Here is a 25005-nt window from a genome sequence, read left to right as displayed (position 1 = left end):
AGGAAGGAAGGGAGGGAAGAGGCAAGGAGCGAGGGAGGGAGGGAAGGAGGGAGGGAAGAAGGAAGGGAAGGAAAGAAAGGGAAAGAAAAGGAAAAAAGGTCAAAGAAGGGCAAAGGAAGGAAAGAAAGAAGGAAGGAAGGAAGGAAGGAAGGAAGGAAGGAAGAACATGTCTAGAGGTCACCAAAGGGGGAAAGTAGAAGTGGGGGGATGAATTGAGAGATCGGGATTGGCATGTAAACACTAATATGTATAAAATAGGTAACTAATAAGAACCTGCTGTGAAAAAAAATAGATAAAATTTAAAAAAAAAGTAAATGGCTAGAGAAACTCAGAAAATGGGTCCTAGAAATAAAATGTCTGAAAAAAATCTGTTATTTTTCTTTCTTTTTCCCATGACCTTTTCTCCCTCAGGGCTGCCACAGCTATGTAGAGCTGTGTGACAGAGAAGGAGGCTAACACTATAGGTTAACCAATTTTCTGACCAGTAAAACTTGGAAAAGAGGTTCTCTGCATGCTGAGGTGGGGGGGTAGGTTCTGCAAAATAAAACCTTAAGAGAAGTCCCCTTAATTCTGTGTATGAACTGACACGTGTCCCAGACTCATCCCCAAGCTATGTGTGCATGAAGCAGGCACAAAAAAAACATAGCTAAGGCTATGAGAATTAAACAATGATATAAACCACCACCCAACTCCCAAACTAAGACCTGAGGGGCACACACAGAGAGACGACCCAAAACAACATAAGAAAGGATTTGAAAACTAAACTAACATTGGAGGTTAGATAGAACTTGTTGTTTGAATCTAAGTTTAATGATTGACTGCTAAAACAAACAAAACATATTTTTCAGAGGATTTTAACATGGCTCACGACTTGGCAGGCAGTGTTCAAAATGTCTAGGATACAATACAAAATGAATATACAGAGAACCAAGAATACGTGATCAATTAAAATAGATAATTAACAGATGCCAACCTTGAGATAATCTAGATATAACTTTAAATCAGCTATTAAAGCACACTCTATGACATAAAAATAAGCACTCTAGAAATGAATTTGAAAGACAGAAGTTCTCACTACAAAAAATAAGTACAAAAAGGAAATGAATAGAAAATTTAGAACTGAAAAATAAAATATCTGCAACTTTAAAAATACACTCAGTGAGATAGATAGAATAATGAAGAGGTCAGAGAAAAGAATCACTGCACTTGAAGATAGAGCAATGGAAATAGTCCAACCTAAAAAAATCAATGAGAAAAATTATTTATATGAAATGAGAACACAGCCTCAGGAACCTATGAGAAATATCAAAAGGGCTAATACTCATATCACCGAAGTCCCAAAAAAGAACAAAAACTTTGATGCATTTGAGATATACATATATATATGCAAAAATAATGGCTTAAAACTTCCCAAACTTGCTGAAAGATATAAATGTATAGATTTTTAAAGGTCAGTAAATGCCAAACAAGATAGACTCAAAGAAACACATGATAAAATACATCATAATAAAGCTGCTAAAATATATACACATATATATGATGATGATATATATATATATTACAGTATAAAAAGAAACCATCAACCTAGAATTATATGTTGAATAAAAATGTCCTCCATAGAATAAAGACAAAAATTTTTCCAAATGAGGAAAACAAAGAGGATATGTTGCTAAAATACTTATTCCAAATGAAATGCTAAAGGTTATTTTTCAGGCAGAAAGGAAATGACACCAGAGGGAAACTTGAAACTTCAGGAATGAAGGAAGAACCAAAGAAATGGTAAAGCTGTGGGTAAATGTAAGATGAATGTTTTCCCTTTTGATTTCTTTAATGTATGGATGACTCTCGAAAGCAAAAACAATACTATTGTCCAGTTGTTAGTTCAAAGAACATAGATATATTGCATATGACAATTATAACCTAAAACAGGGAAGTTAAAGGAGTAGGGTTATAAGGCTTCTATATTTTCTTTGAGAAGATAAAATATGAACTTCAAGTGTATATGAAAAGTGAGATATGTATATTTTACTTCCTAAAATAACCTCTAAAGAGTAATACCATGAGATACATCTAAAACGTCAGTAGATAAGCTGAAAAGGAATATTAAAATATCCAAATTATTAAAAAGAAGGTAGGAAAAAGGGAGGCAGAGAAAGAAAATCATAGGAACAAATAGAAAGAGATAAAATAGTTGACCAAAATCCAATCATATTGTATCATTTATTGCTCCAACAAATATATCACTCTTTTTCATTAAATGTCATGACAACACAAATGAAACAAAAATCATTGTCATATTGGGCAGAAAAAATCAATATCCAATTATATGTTGTCCATAAGAAACATGTTTTAAATATAATACATGCAATGAAATAGAACAGCAATGAATAAAGAGATATTATGCAAATACTAATCTAAAGAAAGCTACAGTATCTATATTAATATAAGAGAAACCAGATTTCATAACAAGGAAAATTGCCAGAGACATTACTTAATGAATTTAAAAGGTCTCTCCTGCAAGAAATAAAATTCTAAATGCACATACCCTTAAAAACCAAATTTCTAAATAAATGAAGCAAAATTTAATAGAACTGAAAGGAAAAATGGTCAAATTTGTTTACTCTGTGAAAGACACTGGTTTAAATATGGAAAGACAAGGCACAGACTGGGAGAAAATATTTGAAAATCATATATATGACAAAGTACTAGCATCCAAGCTACATAAAGAATTCTCAAAATTCAACAGTAAAAATCAAACAACCCAATGTAAAAAGTGGTCAAAAGATTTGAATGGTAACTTCACCAAAGAAGATATATGGGTGGCTTGGGAAGCTGTACAATGGTCACACAAATGTGTCTACATCCTAATCCCCAGAAACTGTGAATGTATTACGTTACTTAAGGTAAAAGGAACTTTGAAGTTGCAATTTTATTAAACATTTTGAGATGAGGAGTCTGGTTTGGATTACCTGGGTAGGTTTCATGCAGTCACAATGGTCCTTAGAAGAGGGAAGCAAGAAGATCAGAGTCAGAGACAGAAGATATAAGTTGAGAAGCAGAGGTCATAGAGTAAAGAGGACGTTATACACCTTGCTTTGATGATGGAGGAAGTTGTCAACAGCCAAGGAATGCAAACAGGTTCTAGAAGCTGGGAAAGGAAAGGAAATAGATTCATTCCTAGATTTCAGAAGAAACACAGATCTGCCAGTACCTTGCTTTTAAGTGTTAATTTTAGTGAAACTGATTTTAAACTTCTGACGTCCAAGACTATCGGATAATAAATCTGTGTTGTTTTGTAAGCCACTAAATTTGTGGTACTTTGTTTTAGCAACAATATATAGAAATATATCAAAACTACTTCAGATGGCAAGTACTTAAATGAAAAATCATCAATATTATTATCACTTGGGAAATGCAAATTAAAACCACAATGAAATACCACCACACAGATACTAGAAGTAAAAAAGAAATAAGACATAACAATACCAAGTGCTGATGAAATTGAGGAACTAGAACAATTACACATTGCTGATAGGGCTGCAATGTGATACAGCTACTTTGGGTAAAAAGTTGGGAAGTTTCTTCTAAAATAAAACACACCTACCATACAACCCAGAAGTTCCTTGCTGAGGCATTTATGCAAGAGGATTGACAGTTTATGTTCACACAAAAACTGAATGCAAATATTTATGGCATCTTTATTCATCTCCAAAAACCAGAAACAACCAAAAATTCTTTCAACTGGTGAATAGATTTTATAAAAAATTCATGATACTACCATCAATAGAACTCTACTCAGCAATAAAAAGGATAGGATCAATTATTGATACATGCAAAATATGGCTGAATCTCAAATGCATTATGTTGAAGGAAAAAAAGTCAGACTCAGAAGGCAATGTACTATGCAATTCCATACAGGTATAACATTTTGGAAAAAAGCAAAAGGTCAGAGAACAGCTCAGTGGTTGCCAGGGTTTTGAGGTTGGGATACAGTTTGGCTAGGAAGGGACAACAAGAGGGATTTGGAGAGTGATGGTACTTATTATGAGAGCTATATGACTATATTCATTTTTCAAAATTCATGTTACCATGCACCAAAAAGAATAGATTTTACTGTATACAAATTCATAATTGCTTTGATAGTAAGAACCAACTTACTGTTTTCAAACTAAGCATGTTCTGATTGCACCACAGAGCTTCACTGTTATTTTAAGCAAGGGTTATTTTACTTTTTGTTTTTTGTTTTTAATTCTCTGGTCAAAAATGTTCTCTCCAGACTGTGGGCTTCTAACTTACATCTTAATATCATAAATATCATTACTAGAAAAAAATGTATCAATTAGGCAAGCATATTTTAAATTATCAGGGTTTAAGTTATACCCACTTGATTGGATAACCCATTTGTTTAACTCAGATAAAAGCAGTATCAGCTTTTGTTCTGTCTTTCCTCCCTTGCTTTTAAGTCAGTCTTTTAAAATTATTTATTTATTTATTTATTTATTTATTTATTTATTTATTTATTTATTTTTGGCTGCACTGGGTCTTCTTTGTTGCACACAGGCTTCCTCTATTTGTGGCGAGCAGGGGCTATTCTTCATTGCGGTGCACGTGTTTCTCATTGTGATGGCTTCTTTGCTGTGGAGCACAGGCTCTAAGTGCGTGGGCTTCAGTAGTTCTGGCACATGGGCTCAATAGTAGTGGCTCGCGGGTTCCAGAGTGCAGGCTCTGTAGTTGTGGTGCACAGGCTTAGTTGCTCTGTGGCACGTGGGATCTTCTCGGACCAGGGCTTGAACCTGTGCTCCCTGCATTGGCATGCGGATTCTTAACCACTGTGCCACCAGGGAAGCCCAAGAATAAATAGAAATCTTAAGTGTCTTTTCTGTAAACACTAGTAAAAAGAGTTTAGCCATCTAGGTAGGTGACCTTGATTTGTTCCACCTGCTATAAGCCCAATTTGAATCCAACCCCTTGTAACTGATGGTTTTTATGTTGTACCTGACTCAGGGCTGAAATTTTGGAATGGGAAATATGAGGCCTCTGTGTTTGTTTGTGTGTTCATATGTATCTATATGTCCGTTGTAGGTGTATGGTATTGCCAAAAATCAATTTGTAAAAGAGCTCTACTTAATCAGATTTTTAAAAATTAAGCGCTTATATAAATACTCAGAAATAAAAAACTATGTAGCCAGAATGAATTTCAGGTTCATATCATCTGGAAAATATTAGGTACTAAACTGATATCTGGTACTGAAAGTGGCTTAAGCTTGTTGGTTTGATTAATATACACGTTAGAGTCATCAGTGTTAAGTATAGTACTTCTGTTGTACCTAGGTTTATTAGAAGTCAAATAAGACCTTATTCTATCTGTTACAAATTTGTCAACAAGAAAAGTAACTCGATGGAAAAAAAAACTTTTAAGAAAAGTAAGATATGTATTTTCAGTAGAAAAAGCTGTGAAGAATCTAGGTCAGTCTTAAAGCAAGGCTCATTTCAGCCTCCACTGTCCTGAAAAAGCCCATACCCCTAAAAACAATGAGTTAATTAGATTTTATCTAAGAGAGAGCTCATAAGGGAGAGAAGGAGACATTTGGCATCAGTGTCTTAAATATTCATTCCATTTGTCTCCTCTCCCAAATCTCCCTGAACTCAAACTTGAATCATTCCTTCTTCACCAACCCCTATTAGCGATACAAACAGCCCTAAACCAGCCTTCTGAGCTCTAGAATCTTACTCCAGGCTTTCTTAATCTCTCACCATGTTCTTAGCCAATGCAGTTTGAAACTTGCCTATCATTACATATTTGTGTAAATGTGTGTGAGAAATTCTAATAGAAAGGAAAAGCCAGCAATCTGTTTGAAGTATTTTGAGTAATGGCAAGGTAAGGTATTAGAGGCAAAAACTAAAAACTCTTTCAGAAAACAATATTGAATAAACAAAACCTTACACATAAAACATGCACAGAACTTAACCAAAGAACCTATAAAAGTAATAAATTGTACAGTTCAAGTTAAGTGATGAGAGATTTCAAAGAAGAGAGTTGGGTTTTTGTTTGTTTGTTTGTTTGTTTTGTTTTTACCATTAAGATAATCAATCTATTGATTGATTAAATCTCTACTGCATACTCAGCACAGTCTTGTATTATGTACAATTCCCACTCAAACCTCACACACACACACACATACAAACACCAGTATATCAGTGCCTGAATCAGTCACATAATAATTCAAATAGGGTGATTATATCTCTACTAGTTTATGGAAGAAAAATAGAACTTTCTACCACTGGTTGACCAAGAACCAATTTTCCTTTGGAGAAAAATGAAATCATTTGCTTCCAGATGAAACAGAGATAAGCCCTCAAAAGTTGGTTCACTCTTTTTATATTGTCCACAGTCTTGAAATTAATTACCTCTACAATTTATGGTAGAGATTAGAAGGCTCAACAGTTTCTATTCACTCCAAATAAAGACTATCAGAGTTTTGTGTTTGCAGACTTAGACTTAGGAAACATTCACTACAAAGAAAAAAACATGGAAAAACCTTGAAATCCAGTAGTTAGCAATTTAGCCTGAAATAATACTTGTTTCTTCCTTGCATCACAGGTAGTTTGACTGAAATTCATGTGAACCAATAATTTAAGTCATTTATTCAGAAATTTTGCATTGAGCATCAATTATATACAGCACACCAAGTAGCAGGTAAGTTAACAGAGGACAAAGTTTGACACCTAACATTTCTAAAATAGCATAGGGATCAGCAAACTACTGCCTGTTTTTATAAATAAAGTTTTATTGGGACACAGCCACACCCATTTGTTTATGTATTAGTAAGCAGAGAAGAGACATGGTGGACAGTTGAGAAGTTTAGTCCATAAGCATTTACAAATGCTGCCTGGACACATACAGAATTATTTCATGGAAGTAAGAGATGTGAGTTTTGCAGTTTAGACAAGAGAAGGCCAAGGAAGTACTGCTTAAGATACATATTATCAATCACGATGGTGACATAGGTTGTTCCTGACTCCATTCTTCTCACAAGAAGACCAAGGAGAAAATATCCGTAAACAAGACACCACTGTGAAAATCCCAGGACTGCGGGTGAGGCTGAAGCGCCCCCTGGACTACAGAGATGGTGAAGGAGCACATTAAAGAGGAAGAGGATAGGCTACATTCTGCCGGCATTGCCCCTCCCTCACACCGGCACAGCCATGCCCCTTCACCGAGAAGGCCCCCTGGGATTATGGCTTCTCCGGAGGGTAAAGAGAACCCAACATGGGCATTCAGTTCCCTCAGCATTGTGGGAAGCTTCCTGAGAGGCTCATGCAGGTCTTTTCCATGGGGATCCCTGGGGAAATCTGTGGGACTTGACCCCTGGGGATTAGACAACGATGGAGAAGGAGGTGGAGGCTTATGGCAACCAGGGTTCAGATCTTAGTGGACTCGGTTCCGGCTTGCAGCAGCACCCAAACAAAGATCCCAGCCAGGAGCTCTGTCCATCTGCACAGCTGAGGGTGGCCCAGTCTGGCCAGGGAGCTCAGTTCTGATTAATTTGGGTCCCAGTCAAGAGGCTGTAATGGCCATGGAGCCTCTTACCACCTAATTTGGGAAAGGATGGAAATTTGCAGTCCTGCCCAACTGCTGAGTGTAGCCTACAGTCCTACCTGACCAGAGAACCTCAGCAGCCCTGGAACCCATCCTACAGCCCCACCAGGGCAGGGAGCCAAGCCAGCAGCTGAGCATAGCCTCTGGCGCCATGTAACCAAAGAGCCTGAACAACAAGCCCAGGCATCCCAGGGCCCAGCCTGTGGTACCCCCTGGGCTGTGGAGCCCAGCCTACAGCCCACCCCAACAGTAAAGGCCAGCCTGCAGCCCTGCCCAATTGCTGAATAGGGCCTGTGGCCTTGCCTGGCAGGGAGCCCAGCCAGTGACACTGCTGCCCAACCTCAAAGCACAGCCTGCAGCCCCATACTACCAGGGAGCCCTGACAGCAAACTTGCCAGACAGCAGAGAACAGCCAGTGGCCTACGTAACTACAAAGGCTAGCCTGTAACCCTGCCCAAATTCAGACACAGCCTGTGGCCCCAGCTGTTGGCAGAATCCAGCCTGAGGCCCTGTTCATGGTGAAGCCCAGCCTGCTGCACCATCCTGGGAGGATGCACAATCTGGGAGGACAACCTGAGACCCATCCAACCGGGAGCAATTTTTTTTAAAATTTTATTCAAATATCCATGTAGATATGTTATCTGTCACTAGAATTAGTTTTTTCTCACGTGAAACATAAATCTTGTAGTTTTTTTTATTGTGGTAACATGTTGGATATGAAACTCTTCCCTCATTCTAATTACTACTAATAACAAGAAGTTTTCTATTTGAAAAGTAGCTGTAACCTCACTGTGACAATATTTCCAGAGTCTGGTCTCCAGCTGTGCCTTAAAGATGGCACCAACATATTAATGATGTTCTTTACAATTCCCTTTAAATATTCACACGTTCCACATCAATTCTACACAAGGCATTGTCTAAGCCTCCATAGAAGATGTAAAAATGAAGCAGAACCAGTTTTCCTCAGAAATGTTAATAAGAAAGAGAAAGCCATGACATAAATATCTGGAACACAAGTTAGAATGTGATGGGACGATTTTGTTCTGATACCCCTTTGTATTGGAGCCAACTTACTCTAAATGTGCTTCTGTGACCTCCTCATTTATACCTCATTGGTCAAAATGTACCAGAAACCATTTTATGTTACTTCATTGCAAGATTTTTTTCATTCAAAATAGGAACTTGTGTCATGAGCTGTAAATCTATACATTCTAAAAACAGGCTTTTGTAATTAAGCTAAACACATTCCCTTCTTATGCCTCTTTTTCCACCTCACCACAGAACCGCATAGCATTAACTTACAGATATTTATGTACATGCCCTAAATGTTTTTTTTATATATGTACACGTATGGAGCAATATACTTTCATAACTTATGTCTTCCAAGTGTCTTTTTAAAGTTATGTAAATGATCTCTTGCAAAAAATAACAAAAGACCTAATTTTTCAAGAAATCTGAATTGACAATGCACTGTAATGATTAAATGACACTTTTCTGCCTGCCCACAAGATAGTGGATTTTCAGTTAACTTGAATGCATCAATGCATAAACAATGACTAAGATATACAAGTAACTCCAGTGTAATTGCTATGTTATTCTGTCCCACAAATGTCGCAAGCAAATTTAACAGCAGGTGATCAAACAGTATGGGCACAATGTTTCTTTTATATATTATTCCTCTGAATTTAAAATATAGAGGTATGAAATGTATATCCCTATCATAGAGATGCTTCATAGTGCATTAAAAATTCTGTTATGAAAGTAAATTATCCAAAGTCAAAAATTGACTAAAGAGTTTAAAGCTAAGAGTGGGGCTCTAAGATTCCGATTCCTATATTTTCAAATTCTATTTCAAATGGACATTAGTACAGGGCAGTGACAAGAGCAGGTTTTACAGCAGGAGAAATCTTGTGTGTGAGCCACATGATCTGGCAACTGCAACAGCTTTCAGGAGCCAAACAAAATTAATGGCTTGAGAGAGTGGTGAGATGACAGTTCCTCTGTTTATAATCTGTAAGGGCTTTTTGCTTATATTCAAGATCTGGAACACCTTACCCTGTGTGGGCCATAGAGAACACCACACTGAACCCATTCAGCGCTAGTCTATAACACTAAAAAAATTACAAGAGCTTAGTTAAGGAGCAGCATAGTCCTCAATGGTTTTATTTGTAAATTTCAGAAAAATGGGTACTCAAAGGCTGCTGTAGTTCAGGAAATCTCTGTGGAAATACAACATACAAACCTGCACTTGGCAATACTTCTAATATACAAGAGGTAGAATGTTCACTGGAATGGCAAGTCATGGTAACACGGAAATTCAAGAAGTTCAGCTGGGGAGCTCAGTTTTACTGACAACAAAGACACCAAGGCAAGGGTGATGATAAATTAATCACACTCCACATCTTTCCTCACCCTCTGTTTCAGAAACTAGATTTCTTCAGCACATTAAACATGGAACCATCTTTCAGAAGTGATTCATATTAACCAGATCCATATGGACTGATGTATAAAATGGTAGTTATTTAACATGGAATGAGAACCACAATATCCAAAGAGAACAGACACACAGAGATTACAGCCAGTACAACCTCTCCTAGTAGGCAACTTACAAGACAAGTCAAATTACTATCAGAATGCCAGTGTATTAATTGATAGAGAATTCTAATTGCCAAGTGGGCCAAACATAAAAATTCTTTGGCAGTACATTTATTTTATATAAACAAGCAATATGGAAAACTAATTGTTAATCAGATGTTTGCTAGTATATCAGTCTTGAAACAAAAACACATTGTTTGCTGTTTTGATGTTTATTGATTCAGGCTTGGGTAAGCTGATCCACCCTCCCCTGGAACCAGACAGATTGTATATTGGGAAGTGCACCCTCTTCTTTTACTATGCTTGGAAGACCAGAGCCTCAGTTGCTAGTTTTACCCTCCTCATCAAAGCCCTCTTCCTAACATTTATGGATGGTTTTTAGTCCATCTCCTCCAAGTCATCCCCTTGGCTTTTGAAAGAACTTCTTAAAAGCGGTACGCGGGCCTCTCACTGTTGTGGCCTCTCCCGTTGCGGAGCACAGGCTCCAGACACGCAGGCTCGGCAGCCATGGCTCACGGGCCCAGCCGCTCTGCAGCATGTGGGATCTTCCCGGACAGGGGCACGAACCCGTGTCCCCTGCATTGGCAGGCGGACTCTCAACCACTGCGCCACCAGGGAAGCCTTCTTTTCTTTAAGAAAAAAATTTTAAGAACTTCTTAAAAGTTCTTTCCAGCTGCTTTCTTCTACCCTGGAGTTCATGAACTGAAATACCTTCTCACTGTGATCCTTCAAGTTCCTGGGGGTTTGAGGGTGGTGATGAGCCAGGTCTCATTTTGTTTATGGTTTGTTTCTCACTTCCTTTTGCAAAATTATACCATTTAAAGTTCCATGGCATATCAATTTTCCCCTAACACTAATTTCTTGGCCATGAGTCCACTCTTATTTTGTAAAAGCTGTGCAGGTCTCCCATGATGACTTTTAGGAAACCTCACACCTCTTGTCCAGAATCCATTGTACACCTCCCTCTCTGGCCGTGTATTTCTTCAAATATGTTATTCTACATCAGTCACACTAGGCAAGATAGTTCAGTGAGGAAGTGACACTCTAAGACACACAAGCAACACATTTTTGGTGTTTACTTTAAAGATCTCTACCCAAGCATGGTCACAAAAATGCCTTATGCTTCTTGCAAAAGTTCACTGCTGCATAGGACATATGTGACCCCTCCCAAAGGAAAGTATTAATTCATTCTAGGAAGGTAAGCATTTCACCACCTCTTCTGTTATTTGCAAGTTCCCCCTGTCTGCACTGGAGTTAGCTTGTATGCTTACCATGCATAGCGATGCAGAGCAGTTTTAGTTTCTTTCTTCTACTTCTCCATCCAATCCTTGCTCCCACCCCCATCTTTAATATTATGCTTTCTCAAATCTATGTATAACAAGAAATTAAGAAATAAGCGTATGACTGGTGCACATACATCCTAATGGCTGCTCATTAGCTACACAAAAATCTCAGCTGAGGCTTTTAAAATGAACACAGAGAAATGGTGAAAACGTAGACTCGACCTGATGTATATTTTACCACAGTAAAAAAAAAAGAACACCTGTAAGGAGTTTATCAAGCTGCCATCTTCCTTCTCAGACTGAGCAGAGAGTGGGAAGGATGATAGTTTCCTTAGCCTAGTAACACCCCTTTAATTCTCCTTTGTGTGTTGTTTATTTCCATTGTAGAATAATCCACCTTATGATTGACACACTCTTTCTTTAGATATGTTAATATATTAACAATGCCTTAAAGCTTACAACAGTGTAGTTCAACTAGCCTGGAAATCATTCTTCTTTTTCAGAGGACATTCAGGGAAAATATTATTGCTTGTGTTTCAAAGTTATTTGGGATCCTTTTACCATTATTTCAGGGCATCACCTACTTTTGCCTTAGAACATTTTCCTTTATTACTTAACTTCTTTTTTTTAGGAGTTTACTTTATTAATTAATTAATTTATTTTTGCTGTGTTTGGTCTTCGTTGCTGTGTGAGGGCTTTCTCTAGTTGTGGCAAGCGTGGGCCACTCTTCATCAAGGTGCACGGGCCTCTCACTATTGTGGCCTCTCTTGTTGCAGAGCACAGGCTCCAGACTCGCAGGCTCAGTTGTTGTGGCTCACGGGCCTAGTTGCTCCGTGGCATGTGGGATCCTCCCAGACCAGGGCTCGAACCTGTGTCCTCCTGCATTAGCAGGCAGATTCTCAACCACTGTGCCACCAGGGAATCCCCACTTAACTTCTTATATGTAAGAAGTTATTATATATAATAATGACTGTATTCATTAAAAGCACAGATTCCAGAGCCAGATTTCCTGGGTCTGAAGTTCCAACTAATCCACAAACTAGCTGTGTGGCCCTGGACAAGTGATTTGATCTTTCTGTTTCTCTGTTTCCTTAGCTGCAACATAGAAATGATAACAATATCCTCCACTAGATTTGTTGTAAAAGCAAGTGAGTTAACAGATGTAAAGTATGTGGAACAATGCATGGCACATTAACTATTATTTATTGAGCTTATACTATGGCTGGACACTAGGAATACAATGAAGAGAAAAAGAGATTTGGATACCATAAAGTGAAAAATGCACTTTTTTTTCTTTTTTTTACATTGCTAATACTACTTTAAATATATGGGGATTTATTCCCATAAAGACCATCTCTCTGACACCAGCTGGGTATCCAATTCAATTCAGCTCTGTCACTATCTACCTGGAGATAGCATCAGATTCCGCAGGCTAATGGCTCAATTCTCACAAGACTGCCTCCGCTTCAGCTGTAAATTGCAAGTCCCAGGTTGTCCATGGTGCTTCTGATTGACGAGCAATAAATCAGGGTTCCCACAACTCCCTCCCTGGATATGGTCATTTGCTATATCAGCTCACAGAATCCAGTGAAACACTGGCTTACAGTTACTAGTTTATTTTCTAGTAAGAGATATCATAAAAGATTCAGATGAACAGACAGATGAAGAGATACATAAAGCAAGGTCCAGAAGGGTCCTGAGTACAAGAACTTCTGTCCCCATGGAATTGGAGTGCACCACTCTCCTGGCACATGGATGTGTTCACCAACCCAGAAGTTTTCCAAACCTTAGACTTCGGGTATTTTTTATGGAGGCTTCATCCCATAAGCATGATCTATTACTAATTCAGTTTCCAATCCCTCTCCCCTCTCTGGAGAATGAGGGGTGGGGATGAAAGTTCTAAGCTTCTAATTATGACTTGGTCTTTCTGATGACTAGCTGCCTTCCAGGAGCCCACCAAGAGATGCCTCATTAGGACAAAAGATGCTCCTATCACCCAGGAAATTTCCAGGTATTTAGAGGCTCTGTGTCAGACACCCCTATTACCTGGGAAATTATAAGGGTTTTAGGAGCTTTTGGTCAGGAACCAGGTTCAAAGACAAAATATTAGCTGGAACTAGGGCAGAGACATACATACATTCTTATTTCAGTTCCTTTCTCAATAGAATATATGAAGTTTATATTGTATTTAAAGTGACATACCAAAAACTCCAATAACACAGGCACATAAATAAAATAACTACATGCTACAATGGGGCTTGTGAAGGAAAGAGGAAAAAGATTTGTGATAGAAAATGATACAGGGAAATTTGTTTAAATAGAGCAGTCAGGGAAATCTTCTCTGAGGTGATAACAGTCAAGAAAGTGAATGATTACCAATTCAGAGAATGGTGGCAAGAACATTCCTGCTGGGGGAATAGCAGTGCATACGAAGGACTGGAGGTCATGAAGAGCTTGGTGTTTAAGTAGCTTAAAGAAAGTGTTGGGAAAGATGAAATGTGTTGTTTGAAGTTATTTCATAAAGTCAATCATCTGCAAATATTAATGCAAAATTTCTTATTACATTCATGAGCTGTGCGGTCCAGTGCCTGATTCCAGCAGTTTCTCATGTTGTTTTTTATAAGTCAAGGCAGAACTTAACAAGTTATCAGATGAGGGTAAAAAAGGAAATATTATAGAATCACAGATCAAAAAAAATAATTTTGCAAATTTACCATTTTAACACATGTTTTGAGATAATCTGCCTTCCCAAGTATCTAGTGATTTTACAATTTAGGTTCCAATTCCTATGCATGGATGTGTGCACCAACACAGAAGCTTTCCAAACCTTATATTTTGGGGATACATGCATTTATAAAAGGATCTAAATCTGGATGCAAGTTGTGATATTTCACCTGTGACACCATAAATGGCACCAAAAAATTGCTGACAATTATCCCCAGTGAGAAGCAGAGGGAAAGAGACAGACTCAGAGCCAGGGAAGGAGAAAAAAAAAAAAAAGAAAGAATAAAAACACAAATGGTCAGGAGAAAAATGGACTGCAAAAACCAGGCAAGCATGAAGAGATCTAATAACTTGAGACACGAGAGAGACTGGCGTACAGTCCTGAAGGACAAGAAGAGTTCACCCAGCCTGGATCACTATCACAGACAATGCCATGCTACAGCATCAAATTATTGTTCCATATTGAATATCCCAGTTGTAACTCTAGCATAATTTCATGCAAATAATCTGACCTGCAGGTTTCCACAGAAGGAATTTTGGCAGATGGAGCCAACTTCTAGGACAGCATAACACCAAGAGCAACATCTGGTAGAGCCCAAGGAGCAGTTCAATGAACCCTAAACTATCAGCCAGGTGGAATGCTTATTTGATGAGGTCACAGGAAAGATGCAAAAGAAACAGTGCAATGAAAGGAGGAACTCTTCTGTAAGAGGGAGGGCCTATTGGGCACATCCAAATATTCCTGATATAGCAGCCCCATCTTTATGACCAGACACAGCTTATTATCTTAAAAAGTCACAGGCAGAAATGTCAGTTACTTCCTAAAATATCAGTAACCAAAAATCCCAGATACTATTTGTACCACAGTCTAGCCATGAAGTGGAGAATATTGATGGCCAGAGATTGATAACAAAGTGATTTTTTTTTAGATGTCCTGGGATGGGGTTAAGAACACACTATCCCCTGGTCAGAATGGCTATCATCAAAAAGTCTACAAACAATCAATGATGGAGACGGTGTGGAGAAAAGGGAACCCTCCTACACTGTTATTGGGAATGTAAATTGGTACAGCCGCTATGGAGAACAGTACAGAAGTTCCTTAGAAAACTAAAAATAGAGATACCACATGATCCAGCAATCCCACTCCTGGGCATATATCAGGGGAAAACCATACTTCGAAAAGATACATGCACCCCCAGTGTTCATTGCAGTGCTATTTACAATAGCCAAGGCATGGAAGCAACCTAAATGTCTATCGACAGATGAATGAATAAAGAAGATGTGGCACATATATACAATGGAATATTAGCCATAAAAAAGAATGAAATAATGCCATTTGCAGCAACATGGATGCACTTAGAGATGATCATACTAAGTGAAGCAAGTCAGCAGAGAAAGACAAACATCATATTATATCACTTATATGTGAAATCTAAAATAATGATACAAATGAACTTACTTACAAAACAGAAACAAACTCACAGACTTAGAAAGCAAACTTATTATTAACAAAGGTGAAGGTCAGGGGAAAGGGATAAATTAGGAAGTTGGGATTAACATATACACAGTACTATATATAAAATAGATGATCAACAAGGACTCATTGTATAACACAGGGAACTCTACTCAGTACTCTGTAATAACTTACATGGGCAAAGAATCTGAAAAAGAATAGTTATATGTATATGTATAACTAAATCACTTTGCTGTACACCTGAAACTAACACAACATTGTAAATCAATTATACTCCAATATAAAATTAAAATTAAATTAAATTAAAAAATAAAGTGATTATGGTAAAAAAAAAAAAAGCAAGGTAGAAATAGACACAGGTGTAGAGAACAAATGTATGGACACCAAGGGAAGGAAGTGGGGACAGTGTGGTGGTGGTGGGATGAATTGGGAGATTCAGGTTGACATATGTACACTAATATGTAACTAATATGTAAAATAGGTAACTAATAAGAACCTACTGTACAAAAAAAAATAAAATAAAATTCAAAAAAATAAAGTGATTATGGTAATAAATAAATAAATAAATAAATAAATGTAATTATAAAAAGAACACACTACCCCAAAATATGGCACCTTAACATGGAATTTTGTAAGCTGAAGGAATTTGAGAAGTGGCAGGTGCAAGAATGATTCTCTGACCTCTCCCTTCTCCCCCAAAGCAAGTCATAAGAACCTCGTGTGACAGATGTCCTCACTTTGCCAGGAGGAAAGTAGCACCTTTATCTCTGAAGATGGAGGGACACTGAGAGGAACATGAACCAGCAGGCTTTGCTAAGCTTCCTTTAGTTAACTACCCTTATTAGCTCATATTCTTTTTTCCTATCATGTTTTTCCATAACTTTCCACTCTTTATCAAACCTGGTATAAAAAACACTCAAGCCTAACAGCTTCTTCCAGTCTTCATTTCCTTGCAAAGGCTCCCATGTTGTATAAAACTTAGATTGAATAAATTTACATGATTTTCTCCTGTTAATCTTTCTTTGCCAGTCTAATTTTCAGTCAGGGACTCTAAAGGGGCCAAGGAAAAGTTTATCCCTTCAACACATGGAAGAAGAAAACTTGCAAAAGTCATATTCATCTTTAAATTCACTAATTCATCCATTCAACAGATATTTATCAACTTGCTTACTATATACAAGTTAAGAGCTGGGGATGTAGTAGTGATGTCCTGCCCTGATGGTCTTTAGATTATTTCAATAAGTATTTATCAGATGCCTTCTCTGTGCCAGACACTAACCATGCTAGACTCAGGAACACAATTAAACCTCACAGTTGCTGCCTTCAAGGAACTCAAGCCAGTTGGAAAGACAGACAGGTCAGCAGTGCAACATTTAATATCTCTGGTCCTTGATTTACCTTCCTTTAAGATGAAGAAGAAAGGCTTGCATGATCTCTAAAATCTCTTCCAACTCTAAATGTTTTCTATATTATCACAATAATTTTTAATGTGTTTTTACTTGGTCTTACCCCTTAATGAATTTGCCATCCGTGAGAAACAATAAAGTACTGGAGAGAGATGAAGAGGAAGAGCCAATGTTATAGCCGGAAGGGAAAAGTATTTACATGAAAATAAGTTAAACTTAGCACAACTTCATTCTTCTATCCTTTCTACAAATATGTGTTAATTTCCTACTATACACCAAGCACTATCTTATGCTCTGTAAATAAAATAAACTTAGTTCCTGTCCTTGTGAATCTGTGTCCTTCGGCAAGTCACTTAAGTGTGTGTGTGTGTGTGTGTGTGTGTGTGTTCAGGTATAAATTTAGACTAATAACAAGACCACTGCTATTATATTAATCAAGTGATACAATGTACATGGAAACTCTTTATAAACATAAAACAATTGATATATTACATTATTTTAATTCTCCTCTAAAAATCTCACCAAGTCACAGAGCCTTGTACTCTACATATTGGGAGCATTAAAATATGTATTTCATCAAATCTTCAGTGAATCTGATTCATCACTGTTATATGCATCTTTAAGAAAGAAAAACCTCTGCTGACTAAACCCGTCATGCTGCTAGAATACCATCAGTTGTAAGATTCATCCTGGTTTCAGAAATGTTAAAATATGCAAGAATAAATAAATCTTATAAAACTGTGAGGTAGCAATCATCTACCTTAATACCTGTTTAGCATAGAGATGACCTGACCTTAGGAAATGGAGGTACGACAGATGAATTTAATTTCATATTATCATAGGAAAACAAACTCTGTAAATATGAAAAAAATAATAGATACAATTTGTGTGATCACATAAGGCATTTATTCCCCAAATGATATTTTCACTAGTAAGCTCAGAATATACGGTGTAGACAATATTATTCTGATAAGGCTTGTTGAATGGCTTGATGTTTTCCTGACACATTCATTGACAAGATACCTTATGTAGACACCACATGGATCTAAGGTGCAGAAAGGAGTAATATTCACAATTTGTTTGTGAGTGAGTGGGACTACACTGAGGAAAAATTTTAGAAGCATGAGTGGAGGTGGAGAGAAGAATCTGGGATCTGAGTTGCTTGAAAATTTTATCAGTGTCTTAGATGAAGGATGCCTTCATTCAGTTTGCAGAAAGTGACAATTTTTAAAAAGTAATTAAAACAGAAAAGAGAGAAACTAAATGCAAAGTAGACTTGATAAAGTAGTTAGCTATTCAAGCATGCAAATAGTCAATAGCTGGTAGTATAAGATATAGTTTGGAAATTAAAAACAGCTGTCTAGGGCCTCCCTGGTGGCTCAGTGGTTAAGAATCCACCTGCCAATGCAGGGGACATGGGTTCGAGCCCTGGTCCAGGAAGATCCCACATGCCGCAGAGCAACTAAGCCCAAGAGCCACAACTACTGAAGCCTGAGCACCTAGAGCCCATGCTCTGCAACAAGAGAAGCCACTACAATGAGAAGCTCACTAACCGCAATGAAGAGTAGCCCTTGCTCACTGAAACTAGAGAGAGCCCCCCAAGAGCAGCAACGAAGACCCAATGCAGCCAAAAATAAATTAATTAATTTAAAAAAACAGCTGTCTAAATATAGAATTGGAAACAGTATGCAAAATAACTTAGATGGGCCTACATGTTGAAAAAATAGAGAACATGAGTTTTGTGTTTCTGTACCTGCTTAAAAAAGGATCTGCAGAAACATCATGGGAGGAGAAAAAAATGGCTAAAGGGAAATCTTAAGGGGATGAAAGAGTTATGGACGATTGCCTAGAGATAGCCTAAAGGGAGAACTCACTTCTGTCTGCCCGCGCAAGAAGGGTTATAACAATGAACATCAGCACAAATTAGACCTTTTCTGTAAGGTCATCAATAGAAAATGCTGCACACTCCACAGAGAGAAGGATTTCAATGATACAAAAAGTAAATATAAAACTACTATCAATTAATAGTGCTACCCCAATGGAAGTGATCAGGTCATAAGTTAAATATTCATTCTCACATTCCTGTGGCCATTTCTCATTGATGGTACATTAGTTTTCCCAGAGTGCTTTCCACAGGACAGCTCCACAGATGACAATGTATTGTAACTGGGGGGAAAAAGTTTATGTTAAATATGATAGGGAAACATTGTGTTAAACAATAGCAAACAAGTTTCTTTATCACGAAGCTTCTCACAATTTTTATGAGGTTGTATAGGAATCTCTAACATAATCTCTTACTTAAACTTGACGATGCTACCTTCTTTCTCATGGGGCATGTTAAGGAGCTGCTGGAGTTCTATAGAGATCAATTCTGAAAATCCTGATGCAGACCCTAGAAGAGGGCCTCAGAAGATGTCTTCCTCAAACCATACCATTTCTCTTTTTGAAAAATTATAGGAAACTATTGTTTCACCAAACCATGAAGGTTTGGAGAAGATTCTTCTTAAGGAAACAGAGGGAAGGGAGCATTATTAAGCAGCTCTAAAAGAATAAGGCAAACAAAGGACTGCCAAGGTAGAAATTGTTTTTTTACTTGATATAGATATGACAGTTTTCTAAAAACACTTGGGAATCGAATTCTAACCTCCTAGAAATCTGGTAGTTATCTTTGATTGTAAAATATTTTTATTTGTTTTCTTTCCTTTTAAGGAACTACTTCATAGACATACTTGTGAGATTGAGTCACAACCTTCCAGCTGAACTTTAATCTACAGATTTTGTTTTCTCAAATGGAGCAGTATTAAAATCATCTATTGGTGTATCAGGTAGCACTAATCTGAGACGTGATTAACATCTGCTTTAAAGCTCACTTCAACAAAATTCTTTGTCAGATGTTGCCACCAGGTTCTATTTGCAAAGAGTTAGAGCAGAGCCGTAAGAACTCCTTGGGACTCTGTACCTTGCAAAACCATCATTTCGGTCCTCCCACAGATTTTAAAGCTGTATCTGTTGAAATGCTATGGTATGTAAGTGATGCATATCTGCTAAAGTCAGGAGAACATCAAATTAATCTTAGAATCTAAGAAATAAGTGTCTGTTCCCTTTCTGGCTGTAAACAGCACTTTGGTAGAGTCTGGCCTCTCTGTTCTTTTTTGCCTATCTCATATTGCTTATAGAACATGTAATATTTAGCCTCCCATGTAGCCCATGATCACATTCAAACAGTGAAATTATTTCTTTATATAATAACGTTGTTTGATACTATTTTTTTCATTTGGTAAAGATACCAATCCTCTGAATTATTATTCCCATCTTAACATAATTAAAGTATTGCTGTTTGGAAAGAGTTAATTCAAGTATCTGAAGTCACACATCCAAAAAATGGCGAAGCTGGAAATAAAATTCATATTTTTCTAACCTTAAAGTCCATGTGGTTAGGGACTGAGCAATGGATATTCAGAAGGTCTGCACTCTGTTGCCTTTATACTCTAGGCTAGTTGATTTGAATGGTCGAATACATGATGCTAGTGAGCCCCAAATCACAGATTACTGTCAGGATTGCCACTGGTTTCACAGTTGGCCTATGAATAGGTGAAAAGGTCTAGGTTCAGCTAAGAGTGGCTGAAACTACAAATCAAAGAACAACTCTGAAGTGGCCAGTGCTTTCTGGTCATTGCTACACATGCCTTCACGTATCTTATAGTGACTTTTGATGATGAGACTAGAACCACAGGTCAATTGACTCAATATAAAATTATGGAAGTTAGATGTATAACTCATAGTCTAAATACTTTCATCTTCCCATTTTGTGTTGCTTCTCAAATAGCCCACTCTTCCCAAAACCAAGGCATGTTCAGTATCCTTACTTAATCTCTCTTACATTTCTTAAATATATGCCATTTTTTAAAATGATCATTTTTGTACATCACAACTTATTTCATAAACACAGCACATTCTATACTTATGTCTTCATGCTCATCTTTTTTCTCCAGTTTTTTATAGTATTATTGGCAAATAAAATTGAAAGATATTTAAAGTATATAACACGATGATTTGATACGCATATTCACTGTGAAAAGATGCCTCTCATTTAGTTAATTAACATCTATCACCTCAGGTATTTACCTCTTTTTTTTTTGCATGTGTGTGGGGGGATGAGAATATTTAAGTTCTACTATCTTAGCAAATTTCAGTTATACAATACAGTGTTATCAATTATAGTCACCATGTTATACATGAGATCATCAGTCCTTATTCATCTTATAAGTGAAAGTTTGTACCCTTTGACCAGCCTCTCCTGATTTCTCCCACGCCCATCCCCTGACAACCACTTTTCTACTCACTGTTTCTATGAATTCAACTGTTTTTTTTAGATTCCGCATATAAGTGACACCATGTTGTATTTGTCTTTCTCTGTCTGGCTTATTTCACTTAGCATAATATCCCAGATTCAACCACTATGTTGTAAATGACAAGATTTCTCCCCCTTTTTAAGGTTGAGTAACATTCCATTGTGTGTGTGCATGTGTGTGTGTGTATTTCACTTTTTTTCAGTCATTTATTCACTGATGGACACTTGGATTGTTTTCATACCGTGGCTATTGTGAATAATACTGCAATGATCATGAAAGTACAAATATCTCTTGCAGCTAATGATTTAGTTTCCTTGGGATATATACCCAGAAGTGGGATTGTTGGATCACATGGAAGTTCTATTTTTAATCTCCTTAAGAATCTCCTATTTTTCATAGTGGTTGTATCAGTTTACATTCACACCAAGAGTGTAAAAAAATTCTCTTTTCTCCACATTCTTGTCACATATATTATCTTTTACCTTCTTTTTAAAAATTATTTATTTATTTTTTTTTTTGTGTGTGTGTGTGGTACGCGGGCCTCTCACTGTTGTGGCCTCTCCCATTGCAGAGCACAGGCTCTGGACACGCAGGCTCAGTGGCCATGGCTCACGGGCCCAGCCGCTCCGCGGCATGTGGGATCTTCCTGGACCGGGCCATGAACCCGTGTCCCCTGCATCAGCAGGTGGACTCTCAACCACTGCGCCACCAGCGAAACCCCCTATCTTTTATCTTCTTAATGACAGAAAAGGTGTGAGGTGATAGCTCATTGTGGTTTTGATTTGCACTGCCTTAATGATTACTGATGTTGAACAATTTCTCATGTACCCATTAGCGATTTGCATGTTTTCTTTGGAAAAATGTGTACTCAGATCCTTTGCCAGTTTTAAAATTATGTTACCTGTGGGTTTTTTGCTGTTGAGTTGTATGAGTTACCTGCATATTTTGGATATCAACTGCTTATCAAACATGTGGTTTGCAAATATTTTCTCTTATTCTGTATGTTGTCTTTCATTTTGTTGATTGTTTCCTTAGTTGTGTAGAAGCTTTTTAGTTAGATGTGGACCCACTTGCTCATTTTTACTTTGTTGCCTCTGCTTTTGGCATCAAATCCAAAACACTTTGCCAATGTCAAGGAGCTAGCCTTCTATGTTTCCTTCTAGGAGTTTTATGGTTTTAGGTCTTATATCCAAGTTTTTAATCTATTTTGATTTGTTTTTTGTGTATTTTCACCCTTATTCTTGACACATGCCCTTGTCATTCTTCCCTCCATATAGCATTTAAATCCAAGACATCTTATCTTTCTACATTCCTCACCCATTGTTAGATTTTCTTTTCATTTCCACTCTAGTATTCCTACAATCCTTAGAAAGAGTCTATGAAAAAATAGTCTCTGGTCTATATCCAAGAGGAAATCACAATTATTCATACTTTCTGTGATTCCTCCAAGCCCTACTACTTCTCTCTACCCCACACCTAGCAAATTCTGAGATACAGACATTATACAATTCTTAATTCTCATAAAATACCCATTTGGGGCACTAAACCTTCCTTACTAAAGATGTTTATGAGACTAGAAGAAACTACAATGATGTCTTAATTTAGCCATAATATACTAATTAAGAAAATAAATTTTTAAAACTTCAGGAAGCCTCCATACGTACAATGCCCATCTTAACAAGAATAGGAATATAGCAGAAGTTCTGCTAAAATGTTTACCACAGTATTCTTTTCATTGAAGTGTCAGGTTATATAATTAAAGCACTCTTTCCCAGGTAATTCCATTAGGCAAAAGTCACTATGTGTGGTTTTCAGATTATTGTATAATTACCTCATGCATTTAACATTCATTATCATGGGAAAATGGATCTGTGCAATCAACATTTGTTTAGACATGATGTTTTGTCAGTACTCACGAGCAAATGTCACTAAGCTAAATAAAAGCAGTTCTTACATATGCCTGTGCAACAGGAAAGACACTTGGGAAGTTAATTCTGTCCTATTGCTGATTCAGAATGTCAGTTTGCATTGACAGCACAATAAAAATTGGTTCAGGTAGTGTTGACAGCTGGTGAGGATGGGCTAGAACAGGCAATTCATTGTTGATTCAGAATCTTAACACTGTAGTCCTTAAGTGGGGAAACTCAGGTGACTGACATGTAATTCAGTAAGTGCTAAAATGAGTTATGGCTCACTTTGTTAAATTGATTCAGATTTTTGGATGACATCAAATAGTAAAAGATAATCTTTTCATATCATCCAGACACTTGATAAGTCTCCTCAATACAGTACCTTAACCCACAAGTTAAGGGCAGAACAACTGATGAGATGTTTTCCAAGATTGTCATCATGACGATTTACATGGAAACTGGCACCAAAGTTTATGCTATATGCTAGACCAGGGGTCAGCACACATTCTCTATAAAGGGAAATATAGTAAATATAAGAGTCCATACAATTCTGTTACAACTACTCAGTTCTACAATTGTAGCATGAAAGTAGTCATAGATAATATCTGAACAAATAAGCATGCATGCATTCCAGTAAAACTTTATTTACAAAAAAAAGCAATGGAACAACTTTATTCTGTAGGTCATATTTTCTCGACCTCTATGCTGGATTATGACTTCCCAGATAGTTGATGTTTGGTGTGAGAATGATGTTATTCCCACCAGAGCAGGTGTGTTTATGAGAGATCCTTCCAGTCATCTTTGAAAGGCTCTTGAATTCTGAATCTATCTAGGTTTAGACTGGAGTCACACAAGTTTAGGGTCAGCCTTGATGAGGGAAGGGAAGCAGAGCAAAAACTCTGCATCATACATACAGTTCAACATCTATGTCCATCATAGACACTCCTTCTAATTAAAAAGAGGAAATCTAATCACCTAATACATTAGCTTAAATATTCTGTCCATGACAGTACTCTGTTTAAAAATGTATATTTTTGTGAAGGGGGAAGAGTACTGGAAAATATATAAATTCCTAATTCTGTTCTAGTCTTTGTGATAAGTAAGTATGCAATTTTGGGCACTTCACTTTATACATTTGGACTTAAGTTTGTTCTGTGCAATAATAGCATTGAATTTGGTTATTTCATATGTCTCCAAGTCAAATATTCTGTTATATATACAGTCCATTTTCATTATCTTTAGTACTTATGTTCTATAAAATTGCTGTGGACAATGAATTAGCAAATGCTAAGCCATTGCTCCTAGGAGAAAAACATGGTTAGGTTCCTAAGAGCCTCTGGTCACAACATTTTTTCAACCTATCAATACATATGATTGTTTTATGTGTATTTCTGTTCAAAGACACTGTATTTAATAAATAGTATTAATTTATTAGCATTTAATTCATGGCCAAAAGCACTAAAACTCATGTTTGAAAAAAGCTTACCTAACACACATTTTCTCCCTAAGGCATAGCACAGAGCTTCTTGCACATATGAGCACTAGACAGCATTCCAGCATTATGCTTGGGTGCCATTTTAAACAGTGGAATCAACAAGAAAAGCAGCAAATGGGAGAAACATAGTACTAAATAGACTATGAATAGGACACTTCTTTGCAGT

Source organism: Hyperoodon ampullatus (genome assembly GCF_949752795.1).
Source record: "Hyperoodon ampullatus genome assembly, chromosome: 7".
In the NCBI taxonomy this organism is placed as follows: Eukaryota; Metazoa; Chordata; class Mammalia; order Artiodactyla; family Ziphiidae; genus Hyperoodon; species Hyperoodon ampullatus.
The sequence above is the reverse complement of the archived record's forward strand: the minus strand, read 5'-3'. Positions refer to the sequence as shown.